We start from the raw sequence: 14,192 nt of genomic DNA, 5'->3' as shown, positions 1-14,192 counted from the left end.
AAACCTTATTAGATTGAAGTTTATCATTCTAATTCATTATACATGTTAAAGAATCTAATAATTACTAATAGTTATGTTTGTCTAATTATTCTTTATATATGTTACATAATGTCCTAATTGCGTTTCAGGGTGGAATTCTTTAGTCATTACCTTTAAACATATAAATTCCCTTATAAACATGTAAAATCCATCCGTCATCCAAAGGCAAAGAACTCAGAAAATGAAAAGAGACAAATATACCAATTGCACACTATTATGGTAACAATTAAAACCACTGAAACAGTGATACACTTGCCTGGTAGAGGACCCAAGTCTATCTTGTTTTTGTGTAAAGATCAGTATTTGTATTATCTATTTTATACAGTATTTTTTTCGTACCTTTATCAAAGGTGCCAATAATTTGGGATGTGACTACAATACATTGCATTACCATAGTCAAATATGGGTAGGAAGATGTCTTGTTCAAGTCTTTTCTCAATGTAATATGAGGAAGGGTCAATGCCGCGTTGGTTCTTTTTATTTAATTCCATTTTCCTCCAAGTGTTGCTGAATCTCCCTTTTACTTAATTTAATGAGAAACAAGACCCCCCCCAAAAAAAAAAAAAAAATAATAGTTGGACTTTTAGTTGCTTCAAAGACAATTTATCATCTAACCATTGTGTATGCTGCAAGTCTTGCAGTCACTTGACAAAAAAGTCATTGTCCAACTGCCCACAACTGAAAATAACTGCTCAGTTGTCATAAACCTTAGTCAACTCAGATAAATGTCAAATTTTACTCACATCTTATAATATAAAATTATTTCAACTTCCAAATGTATGTTTTATCTCAAATGGACCACCCCACATAGGTAACAACAACTAATGACAGTTAGATTTAATTTGTAACCCTAATGTACAGCAGTCAAGTTCTGAAACTTTGGCAACAACTTGTTTTTCATCACAGAGTCAAATGATGATGAAGAACAGCAGACAATTTAATTCTTATCAGGACATGACACAACTTCCTGTTTCTCAAGAATCTTAGAGAAAGAATAAAGGAGGAAGAAGGTGATCTCAAAATAAAATGTTATTTGTCACATGCGCTGAATACAATAGGTGTAGTAGACCTTACAGTGACATGCTTACATACAAGCTCTTAACCAACAATACAGTTTTAAGAAAAATAAGTGTTAAGTAAAAAAATAGAAAAATAAATAAGTGTAAATAAAAATAAATTGAAGAGCAGCAGTTAAATAACAGTAGCAAGCCTCTATCCAGGGACTACCGGTACAGAGTCAATGTGCGGTGGCACAGGTTAGTTGAGGTAATTGAGATAATACAGTGGGGAGAACAAGTATTTGATAACCTGCAAAATCGGCAGTGTTTCCTACTTACAAAGCATGTAGAGGTCTGTAATTTTTATCATAGGTACACTTCAACCGTGAGAGACGGAATCTAAAACAAAAATCCAGAAAATCACATTGTATGATTTTTAAGTTATCAATTAGCATTTTATTGCATGACATAAGTATTTGATCACCTACCAACCAGTAAGAATTCCGGCTCTCACAAACCTGTTAGTTTTTCTTTAAGAAGCCCTCCTGTTCTCCACTCATTACCTGTATTAACTGCACCTGTTTGAACTCGTTACCTGTATAAAAGACACCTGTCCACACACTCAATCAAACAGACTCCAACCTCTCCACAATGGCCATGGCCAGGGGTTGTGTAAGGACATCAGGGATATAATTGTAGACCTGCACAAGGCTGGGATGGGCTACAGGACAATAGGCAAGCAGCTTGGTGAGAAGGCAACAACTGTTGGCGCAATTATTAGAAAATGGAAGAAGTTGGGGTGTTTACAGACCTCTACATGCTTTGTAAGTAGGAAGACCTGCAAAATCGGCAGTGTATCAAATACTTGTTCTCCCCACTGTATGTACACTACTGTTCAAAAGTTTGAGATCAATTAGAAATGTCCTTGTGTTTGAAAGAAAAGCACATTTTTGTCCTCAAAATAGCATCAAATTGATCAGAAATACAGTGTAGACATTGTTAATGTTGTAAATGACTATTGTAGCTGGAAGCGGCTGATTGTTTATGGAATATCTACATTGGTGTACAGAAGCCCATTAACAGCAACCATCACTCCTGTGTTCCAAAGACACGTTGTGTTAGCTAATTCAAGTTTATAATTTTAAAAGGTTAATTGATCATTAGAAAACCCTTTTGCAATTATGTTAACACAGCTGAAAACTGTTGTTCTGATTAAATAAGCAATAAACTGACCTTCTTTAGACTAGTTGAGTATCTGGAGCATTAGCGTTTGTTGTGCGACTGGCTTCCGGGTTAAGTGGGCATTGTGTCAAGAAGCAGTGCGGCTTGGTTTTGTTGTGTTTCGGAGGTCGCATGGCTCTCGACCTTCGCCTCTCCCGAGTCCGTACGGGAGTTTTAGCGGTAAGACAAGACTATACCTACCACTTGGATACCACAAAATTGGGGAGGAAAAGGAGTAAAAATGAATTCAAATGTAATTAAATAGAACTTGGATTAGCTAACACAACATGCCGTTGGAACACAGGAGTGATGGTTGTTGATAATGTGCCTCTGTACGCCTATGTAGATTTTTCATAAATCTGCCGTTTCCAGCTACAATAGTCATTTACAACATTAACAATGTCTACCCTGCATTTCTGATAAATTTGATGTTATTTTAATGGACAATTTATTTTCTTTCAAAAACAAGGACATTTCTAAGTCACCCCAAACTTTTGAACGATAGTGTACATGTAGGTAGAGCTAAACTATGCATAGATAATTAACATAGTCTAGCCACAGCGTAAAAGAGGGGTAGGGGACAATGCAAATAGTCTGGGAAAGGACCAAAAAACTGACAGCTGTGCCATATAAATTGCAAAATAGTTGTGAAGAGATTTGATGTACCCATCCTATGGCACATGGTTTATGAATTGATACTCAAAACAACGCCGGATTCAAAACTTAGAATTTTTCAATATAACTTACTATACAAAATTCTTGCAACTAATAGAATGTTTTATATATATATATATATATATATGGGGGATACAACCTTCCCAGCTCTGCAGATTCTGCTGTGAGGGGGCAGAGTCATTAGATCATTTATTTTGGTATTGTCCATATGTAGCTCATTTTTGGTCATAGGTCCAGGAATGGCTGAAGAATTGCAAAATTTGCCTAGAACTAACACTACAGATAGCAATACTGGGTGATTTTAAAAAGCCATAATCAATCAATAATATAATAATTATTTTAGCAAAAATGTACAATCTGTAGAAGCTATAAGAATAGGAAGGTTCAATTATTTTGTGATGCATCACAGCATCAGGCCACTGTTGTGTCGTCAGCAAACTTAATGATGGTGTTGGAGTCATGCTTGGCCATGCAGTCATAGGTGAAGAGTGAATACAGGAGGGGACTGAGCTCACACCCCTGAGGGGCCCCCGTGTTGAGGATCAGCATGGCAGATGTGTTGTTACTTACTCTTACCACCTGGGGGCAGCCCGTCAAGAAGTCCAGGATCCAATTGCAGAGGGAGGTGTTTAGTCCCAGGGTCCTTAGCTTGATGAGCTTTGAAGGCACTATGGTGTTGAAAGCTGTGCTGTAGTCAATGAATAGCATTCTCATGTTAGGTGTTCCTTTTGTCCAAGTGGGAAAAGGCAGTGTGGAGTGCAATAGAGATCGCATCATCTGTGGATCTGTTGGGGCGGAATGAGAATTTCAGTGGGGTCTAGGGTTTCTGGGATAATGGTGTTGATGTGAGCCATGACCAGCCTTTCAAAGCACTTCATGCTACAGACATGAACGCTACGGGTCGGTAGTCATTTAGGCAGATTACCTTAGTCCCTGTGCCCAAGAACACTATGGTGGTCTGCTTGAAACCTGTTGGTATTCCATATTCAGTCAGAGACAATGTCAGTAAAGTCACTTGCCAGTTGGTCAGCGCATGCTCAGAGTACACGTCCTGGTAATCTGTCTTGCCCTACGGCCTTGTGAATGTTGACCTGTTTAAAGGTCTTAGTCACATTGGCTACGGAGAGTGTGATCACACAGTCGTCCAGCACAGCTGATGCTCTCATGCATGCTTACGTGTCGCTTGCATCGAAGCAGGCATAGAAGTAATTTAGCTCGTCTGGTTGGCTCGTGTCACTGGGTAGCTCATGGCTGTGCTTCTCTTTCTAGTCTGTAATAGTTTGCAAGCCCTGACATATCCTACGAGCGTCAGAGCCGGTATAGTACAATTCAATCTTAGTCCTGAATTGATGTTTTGGTGGTTTGTCTGAGTGTAACGGTTTTCTTGAGTTGAAGGAGAGGCGGACCAAAAGGCAGCGTGGTTACTTGTATACATCTTTGATAAAGTTGAAACCACGAACAGTATACAAAAACAATAAACGTGAAAAAACCCAAACAGCCTATCTGGTGCAAACAAACACAGAGACAGGAACAATCACCCACGAAACCCAACACCAAACAGGCTACCTAAATATGGTTCCCAATCAGAGACAATGACTAACACCTGCCTCTGATTGAGAACCATATCAGGCCAAACACAGAAACAGACAAACTAGACACACAACATAGAATGCCCACTCTGATCACACCCCGACCAAACAAAACATACAAACATACAAAGCAAACTATGGTCAGGGTGTGACACTGAGGGCATTGCGGGATTTCTTATAAGGGTCCGGGTTAGCGTCCCACTCCTTGAAAGCTGCAGCTCTACCCTTGAGCTCAGTGTAGATGTTGCCTGTAATCTTTGGCTTCTGGTTGGGGTATGTACATACAGTCACTGTGGGGGCGTCATCGATGCACTTATTGATGAAGCCAGTGACGGATGTGGTGTACTCCTCAATGCCATCGGAAGAATCCCGGAACATATTCCAGTCTGTGCTTGCAAAACAGTTCTGTAGCTTAGCATCTGCGTCATCTGTCCACTTATTTATTGACGAGTCACTGGTGCTTCCTGCTTTAGTTTTTGCTTGTAAGCAGGAATCAGGAGAATAGAATTATGGTCAGATCGGCCAAATGGAGGGCGAGGAAGAGCTTTGTACACTTCTGTGTGTGGAGTAAAGGTGGTCTGGAGTTTTTTCTTTCTTCTGGTTGCACATTTAACATGCTGGTAGAAATAAGGTAAAAAGGATTTTAAGTTTCCCTGCATTTAAGTCCCCGGGCACTTGGAGCACTGCCACTGGATGAGCATTTTCTTGTTTGCTTATGGCCTTATACAGCTCATTGAGTGCAGTCTTAGTGACAGCATCGGTTTGTTGGGGTAAATAGACAGCTACAAAATATATAGATGAAAACTATTTAGGTAAATAGTGTGGCCTACAAATTTACAAAGACCGCCACCCCTTGTCTTACTGGAGGCAGCTGTTCTATCTTGCCGATGTAGAGTAAACATCGGCAGTTGTATATTATCCATGTCGTAGTTCAGCCACGACTCGGTGGAACATAACATATTACAGTTTTTTTTATGTCCTGTTGGTAGGATATTCGTGATCGTAGCTGGTCTATTTCATTATCCAATGGTTGTACGTTGGCTAATAGGACTGATGGTAGAGGCAGATTACCCATTCGCCGTCGGATCCTTACAAGGCACCCCGACCTACGTCGCGGATATCTCTCTCTCTTTCTCATGCGAATGATGGGGATTTGGGCCTTGTCGGGTGTCTGAAATAAATCCTTTGCGTCTGACTCGTTAAAGAAAAATCTTTGCCCAGTACGAGGTGAGTAATCGCTGTCCTGATATCCAGAAGCTCTTTTAAGTCATAAGAGACAGTGGCAGAAACATTATGTTCAAAATAACGTGAAAAAAAACACACACCATAGCACAATTGGTTAGGAGGCCATAAAACGGTAGCCATCTACTCCGGCGCCATTGTTCTATATAAACCAAGTGATTGTCTAGGTAGGTATTGCTCCTGAGCCACACTTCCAAACCACTTCTTCAGTTCTGAAGACATTGGCTCGAATCGAGGTTGTACCTTTAGAATTAAAGAAAATTAACAACTAAAGAATAATTTTTCACTTCTCAAACCCCAGGACCATAGGCCGTAAAAACAAACACTGGTTTTCCAATGTCTGTGCATGGATATGAAATTTTGAAAAGTATCCAATTCCTTGAACTAGATGCTAAATTTTATAAGGAAGGGCGATATGGAGGAAGTTTCTGATGAATTGCCAGATACCAGTGCTGTAAACTTCTTGTGGTTTAGTGAGGTCCAGCCTATACTCTGGCATGTGACACAATGGTGGGTGAGACACTTAGCATTAGCAATAAAAGAGCACATGATAAACAACGTCAAGATTGAACACATAATGTGGAGGTAGCAGCATGCATACATACAGTCACATCTGAAATTATTGGCACCCATGATAAAGATGAGCAAAAAAAACGGAGCTATAGTCGTTTTGTATGCAATTTTGTTGTGGGGAAATTCTATTTTATAGTGTAACAATTGCTCAGAGAAAAGCTTTATTTAACAAGCAAAAAAAAAAAAAACAGGTGTCAAAATGATTTGTCAACCCTAATGATTCTTATAAATACAATTAACAAAAATGTACTCTGCATTAACATTCTACTTTTTAAAATTAATCTCAGTTTAAGGAACTGTATTGTGGCCTTTCATGGCTTTCTGTTTCACTGGGATATAAAAATGAGGTAACACGTCAAATTTCTGAGAGTTCTAGCCAGGTCATACACAGTTTAATTGTTCTCGCTATTTTCTTAGTCACACACACACACACATTTCTACTTGTCTCGACCAAACCTTATTAGACTGAAGTTCATCATTCTAATTCATTATACATGTTACAGAATCTAATAATTACTAATAGTTACGTTTGTCTAATTATTCTTTATATATGTTACATAATGTCATAATTGCACTTCAGGGTGGAATTCTTTACCTTTAAACATAAATTCCCTTATCAACATGTAAAATCCATCCGTCATCCAAAGAACTCAGAAAATGAAAAGAGACAAATATACCAATTGCACACTATTATGGTAACAATTAAAACCACTGAAACAGTGATAGATTTGGGTCCTCTACCAGGCAAGTGTATCTTGTTTTTGTGTAAAGATCAGTATTTGCATTATCTATTTTATACAGTATTTTTTTTCTTACCTTTATCAAAGGTGCCAATAATTTGGGATGTGACTACAATACATTGCATTACCATAGTCAAATATGGGTAGGAAGATGTCTTGTACAAGTCTTTTCTCAATGTAATATGAGGGAAGGGTCAATGCCGCGTTGGTTCTTTTTTATTTAATTCCATTTTCCTCCAAGTGTTGCTGAATCTCCCTTTTACTTAATTTAATATGAGAAACAAGACCCCCCCCAAAAAAAATAATAGTTGGACTTTTAGTTGCTTCAAAGACAATTTATCATCTAACCATTGTGTATGCTGCAAGTCTTGCAGTCACTTGACAAAAAAAGTCATTGTCCAACTGCCCACAACTGAAAATAACTGCTCAGTTGTCAAACCTTAGTCAACTCAGATAAATGTCAAATTTCACTCACACCTTATAATATAAAATTATTTCAACTTCCAAATGTATGTTTTATCTCAAATGGACCAGCCCACATAGGTAACAACAACTAATGATAGTTAGATTTAATTTGTAACCCTAATGTACAGCAGTCAAGTTCTGAAACTTTGGCAACAACTTGTTTTTCATCACAGAGTCAAATGATGATGAAGAACAGCAGACGATTTAATTCTTATCAGGACATAACCAGACTTCTTGTTTCTCAAGAATCTGATAGAAAGAGTAAAAGAGGAAGAATGTGATCTATATAAACCCAGTGATGTGTCTAGATAGAGGTATTGCTCCTGAATCACACTCTGAAACCCCTCTTCAGTTCATCGCCTGATTTTGAATCCAACCAGGTGAGTAGTCTTCTTCTAATTGTCCAATTCATCCAGATGTGTTATCTTTATTAATCCTCTGTCCCATTTTCCCTCTCTATGCATATCTGCTTTTTATACTTGATTACAGTGGTTTAAAAGTGTCAGTTCACAGATCACAACAATAACATTTTTGTTAGTGTACTGTTCATCAAATAATTATTATGTTTCTCACAGCTGCAGCAATGGGAAATACAGGTACTCACATTGCCAATGCAACAGACGACAACATTAAGATTTTCTGCAAAAAGTCAAAGTTGGAACTCCAAGACACCCATGTTGACATTGGTGGAGAAATCTGTGTAGGGCTCATGGACATCCATGCCAAAGCTACAACAGCATCAACGCTGAACTTCGCTCGCAGTAAAGACGTTTCCATCCAATTCATCCCAGCGAGAGACTACATCGACTGCCCTGCCTTCGAGGTCATGTTTGTCACTGGAAAAACCGACAATGAATATCTCTTCCAAAACTACAAGGCGGTTAATTTCATTGAACAGCCTAGATCCTTCATCATCACCGCTAACAAAGCCATCAAGTATGCCAAGTCAGGAGAGATCTGGGTCGATGACCAGGGAAAAGATCACAAGCCTAAAACAACATTTGACGTTGCTACTCAAAGTAAACAAGTAACAGAAGATAAGGCAGTACAGATATCTGAAAAATAATATCTATTCTGCAATCCAAGCCAGAGATTTGCTCCAAAACCTAAATTTTTAAACATTTGTAAAATGAATCAGTGGCTTGTGTAATTTGGGAAAATATATGCTTAATAAACCCTATCAAGATGATATTGCATTCTTGATAGTGTCTGTGATATTGTCACCACTTGAAATTCTAGCTAATAAAAACATTTATGATAAGTGTGTAAATGTATTACATTATTAAGAGTGTGTCCAACAGGAAATACAGTGCACTCGGGAATGTATTTGGACCCCTTGACTTTTTCCACGTTGTGTTACATTGCAGCCTTATTCCCCTCAACAATCTATACACAATACCCCATAATGACAAAGAAAAAAAAGGTTTTGACCCAGATGCAGACACAGGAGGTGGATGGTTTAGTTCTCAATTTATTATAACACAGGGGCAGGCAAAGGACAGGCAGAGGTTTGTAACCAGGTCCGACATGTACAGGACGGAAGACAGCTCAGGGTCAGGGCAGGCAGAGGTTTATAAACCAGGTCAGAATCAGGCAGGTACAGAACGGCAGGCATGATCAGGGCAGGCAGAAAGATCAGAACCAAAATGAAACAAGATGAAATGGCAACAGACCAACAGAAATCAGGAGACAAAGGGCTGTAAAACAGTTTAATCCTAGATATGTGAAAGTTGGGATGTATACGGAGGGTGCGGGGCAACAGAAGACAAACAGCAGAGGGGCTAAGAATCTTAGATTTGGAAAAGGCAGATAAAATGAGGGGAAAGTTTATGGGAATCCACCCGGAGGAGCAGATCCCGAATGCACAGCCATAGCCTCTGCCCGAGACTAGCGGAGTGCAGAGGTCCGGTGGCAGTCCACCTGGTGGTGGTCTTGAGAAGAGGGGTGGTGTTGCTATCTGATGGAGGGAGACCAGTAACGAAGTCCAGGGATATATAAAGACCAGGGGCATTGAGGAACAGGTGGCAGACGGAGCTTGCTGCAGTCTTATTCTGAGCACACACAGTGCTGACGGCGACGAACACGGAGACATCAAGAACTATGGTGGGCCACCAAAAACGTTGTCATGCGAGGCCAGGGTCCTACAGGAGCCAGGATGGCAGGCAAGTCTGGAGGAACGAGCCCATTCCAGGACCGGGGAACAGGGCAGAGTCCAGGACAAACATCCGGTTAGCCGCCCACCCACCCAGGGAGCGCTGCGCCTCACGGACCTGGTTCTCTATACCCCAGATGAGTGCAGCCGCTAGACAAGAGGTAGGGAGGGTGGTCTCTGGGTCCAACGGTGTAGCAGCGGGGCTATAGAGGCGTGAGAGCGCATGCGGCTTCACATTCTTGGATCCCGGACGGTAGGAGATGGTACAGTTGAACTGAGTGAATAGTGTCGTGGAAATAGTTCTTAAATATATCTTAAACACTGGAGTTTGTAAGTTCAGAATAGGCTTTATTTCAAAGTAACAAGCCGAGCTGGTCCGCGGGCAACTGCCGGTCTCAGACTCGGATCTCTTTATATACAGTTTCAGTTTGACACATCATACATAGTCACGCCTCTTTATGTAAATGACCAAAACCTTTTGGTTTTCTGCCACTATTGTTTCCTAGTCTTACTTCTAATTTATCTAAGCCCATCGTTACTTGGTTTCCCCTCCTTTTATTAGTACACACTCCAGGACGTAGATATTATTGATGGCGTGACCATAGTAATGATACAAAAATAACACATATAAACACATAATGCAGGTGCATGTGTGAGGATAATTATAAGATTATGTATTAGCTTCCCTTAAACCCATAATGATTCTGTTTACTACTTTAAGATTTCACAATACATGTATTGGAAAATTACCCATAATAGCAGGGCCCATCGAGCTTGCCTAGAGCCTCCACTCCTCCAACACCATTTTGACGCAAGTAGTTCTCGATTTCCCACGTCGTAGTTTCTCTCAGCGGGGTTAAGACAATGGGAAAGGAAAGCGCAGGGATGCAGCTTTTGGTCCTGGGCAGAACGCTGGGACAGGACGGCCCCCCACTCCGACGTCCGAGGTGTCAACCTCCATCACGGAAGCTAAGGTGCTGTAACCCGGGAGTAAGCGGCGGTAGAAATGAGCAAACCCCAGGAAACGTTGCAGCTGCACTCTCGAGGTGGATTGAGACCAATCCACCACCGCTCTCACCTTGTCAGAGTCCATCTTAATATTTCCAGCAGCAATGGCTTACCCTAGGAAGTAGATGGTGGAGTGATGAAATTCATAATTTTCAGCTTTAACAAAAAGCTGGTTCTCCAGAAGATGCTGAAGGACCTGTCTTACGTGGACGAGTTCTTGAACTGACCGGGAAAAAACAAGGATGTCGTCAAGGTAGACAAATACGAACCGGTTCAACATGTCATGGAGCATATTGTTGACTAGGGCCTAGACAACTGTGGGAGCATTGATCAATCTGAATGGCATAACAAGGTACTCGTGGTGCCTGCTAGCCATGTTTAAAGCTGTCTTCCATTCGTCTCCTTCCTGTGTCTGAACCAGATGGTAGGTGTTCCGAAGGTCCAACTTTGAGAAATATTTGCCCCCTGGAGAGGCTCGAAAGCCAAGGAGATGAGTGGTAGAGGGTAACGTTTTTTTAACCATGATGTCATTCAGGCCCAGGAGGTCGATACACAGGCGCAGGGTTTTGTCCTACTCCACAAAGAAGAACCCTGCGCCAACGGGGAGGCAGATGGACGAATACTCCCTGCAGCAAGAGAGTCCTCAATGTATATTTTCCATGGTCTTGGTCTCTGGACCCGACAGGGAATGTGTCGTTTCCAGGAGAAGGTCCATAGCGCAGTCGTAGGGTCAATGCGGAGGGTGAGATGTAGTGTGGGCCTTGTCAAAAACCTCCTGGAGGTCCTGGTACTCTGCGGGAATGGCGGAGAGATCCGAGGAAGACGTCCCGGGGCAGGCTGCGCCGACTTCAGACCAGTGGCCCAGTCGATCAGAGGATTGTGCCTCTGGAGCCATGAAAACCCCCAAACTACGGGTGCGTGAGGGGATTCAATGAGCAGGAACTGCATAGACTCACTGTGATTACCTGACACTTTCATGTTAATGGGAAACATATTGTGAGTGACTCTGCCAATAGAGCGCCAATAGATAGATTGATATGTCCTGCTGTCCACAGTACAGACAGCTCTTGGTGTTCAGTCTGCGTAAGTGTTCAGCAGGAGACAATCTGGCTCTGCACAGTTAAATGGGCTCCGGAGGAAGTGAGTCGAAAGCACCTTTGTTATTCCCAAGGGTACTCGGGTGACATCGGATTCTCCCGGGGACTTCTCAGATTCCTCGGAGGTGAGGTCGGCACAGTGGATGAGCGAGTGTGACCGGGAGCAGACCTCCTCTCCCTCCAATGTTCCCGTAGCAGCCCATCGATCCGTATGGTTAAGGCTATGAGAGAGTCGAGATCCATGGGAAGCTCCCAGGCTGCGATCTAGTCTTTAACCACCTCCGATAATCCATGCAGGAACATGTAGAACAGAGCTTCCGGGTTCCAGGTACTCTCGGCGGCCAAAGTGCATAAATCTACAGCATAGTCTGCCATACTACAGGAGTCTTGACGCAGTTGCAGTAGCTTACGAGCAGCCTCTCTCCCGGACAACGAAGAATCAAACACCTTTCTAACCTCCGCCACAAACTCCTCCAGACTGAGGCAAACAGTGGATTGTCGTATCAAATACGCTATCCTCAAGCGATCCGAGAGAAACGAAGAGGGCTGCAGCTCAAAGATGAGAGAACACTGGGAGAGAAAACCACTGCAGGATCCTGGATCCCCAGCGTAGTGCTCTGGAGGAGGTCAACAGGGTTCTCGGGAAGCCGGGGTAGATTGGGGAGAAGCGCCACTGGTAGCTGGGTAACTGAGTCAGGGGGGTTTCTGTTGTGGCTTGCTGCTAAGTAGATAACCCACAGAATTGCTCCAGCAATGCAGTGAAAGCGTGGCATTCTGCTGGAGTCCTTCCATAAGGTCTTGAAGTACTTCCTCGTGTTACCAATGGTGACTCCTTGGACGGAGACAGCGTTGCGGAGCTGGTCCGATGGGTCAGGTGGGTCTGGTGGGTCAGTCATGGCCAGTTCGTACTATCACGACTCAGGATATGACCCAGATACAGACACAGGAGGCCGATGGTTCAGCTCTGAGATTGTTTATTGTAACACGGGGGGCAGGCAAAGGGCAGGTTGAGGAAATCCAGAGGTTTGTAACCAGGTCAGAGTCTGACAGGTACATAATGGCAGGCAGGCAGAAAGGTCAGGTCAGGCAGAAAGGTCAGAACCAGAAAGGCTAGAAACAAAGAACTAGAGAGCAAGGAAAAATATTAAAACAAGATGAACTGGCAACAGACAAACAGAAAACGCAGGTATAAATACACAGGGGAAAACGGGAGCCAACTATTGGGGGGTGGAGAAAAGCACAGGACGGTTGAAACAGATCAAGGTTTGACAGGTTTTTAGACAATTTAGCAAAAAAAAAAAGAACTGAAATATTACATTTACATAAGCATTCAGACCCTTTACTCAGTATTTTGTTGAAACGCGTTTGACAGAGATTACAGCAGAGTCTTTTTGGGTATGACACTACAAGCTTGCCACACCTATATTTGGGGGGTTTCTCCCATTCTTCTCTGCAGTTCCTTTCAAGCTCTGTCAGGTTGGATGGGGAGCGTCGCTGCACAGCTATTTTCAGGTCTCTCCAGAGATGTTCGCTGTGCTTTGGGTCTTTGTCCTGTTGGAAGGTGAACCTTCACCCCAGTCTGAGGTCCTCAGCGCTCTGGAGCAGGTTTTCATCAAGGATCTCTCTGTATTTTGCGCCGTTAATCTTTCCCCGATCCTGACTAACTCTATGTCCCCGCCTCTGAAAAACATTCCCACAGTATGATGCTGCCACCACCATAATTCACTGTAGGGATGGTGCCAGATTTCCTCCAGACGTGAAGCTTGGCATTCGAGTTCAATCTTGGTTTCATCAGATCAGAGAATCTTGTTTCTCATGGACTGAAAGTCCTTTCTGTGCCTTTTGGCAAACTCCAAGATGGCTGTCATGTGCCTTTTACTGAGGAGTGGCTACCACCTGGCCACTCTACCATAACGGCCTGATTGTTGGAGTGCTGCAAAGATGTTTGTCCTTCTGGAAGGTTCTCCCATCTCCACAGAGAAACTCTGGAGATGTGTCAGAGTGACCATCGGGTTCTTGGTCACCTCCCTGACCAAGGCCCTTCTCCCCCAATTGCTCAGTTTGGCCGGGCAGCCAGCTCTAGGAAGTGTCTTGGCTCCATTTAAGAATTGTTGAGGCCACTGTGTTCTTGGGGACTTTCAATGCTGCAGACATTTTTTGGTACCCTTCCCCAGATCTGTGCCTCAATACAATCCTCATGGATTGGTTTTTGCTTTGACATTCACTGTCAACTGTGGGACCTTATACAGACAGGTGTCTGACTTTACAAATCATGTCCAATCAATTGAATTTACCACAGGTGGACTCCAATCAAGTTGTAGAAACTCAAGGATGATCAATGGAAACAGGATGCACTTTAGCTCAATTTCGATTCTCATAGCAAAGGGTCTGAA

At 42.4% G+C, this 14,192-nt stretch overlaps 1 long non-coding RNA gene across 1 annotated transcript; it reads left to right on the top strand.

Moving 5' to 3' along the window:
- Nucleotides 1-7,573: 7,573 nt before the first annotated feature.
- Nucleotides 7,574-8,803, top strand: LOC135511753 (uncharacterized). The gene is made up of 2 exons (XR_010451310.1): nucleotides 7,574-7,922; nucleotides 8,118-8,803. It is a non-coding gene; the product is annotated as an uncharacterized LOC135511753 (long non-coding RNA).
- The last annotated feature ends 5,389 nt before the right edge of the window (nucleotides 8,804-14,192 follow it).

This window comes from Oncorhynchus masou, chromosome 24 (genome assembly GCF_036934945.1).
Source record: "Oncorhynchus masou masou isolate Uvic2021 chromosome 24, UVic_Omas_1.1, whole genome shotgun sequence".
NCBI lineage: Eukaryota > Metazoa > Chordata > Actinopteri > Salmoniformes > Salmonidae > Oncorhynchus > Oncorhynchus masou.
Note: the sequence above shows the minus strand (reverse complement) of the source record. Positions and strands in the feature narration are given on the sequence as shown.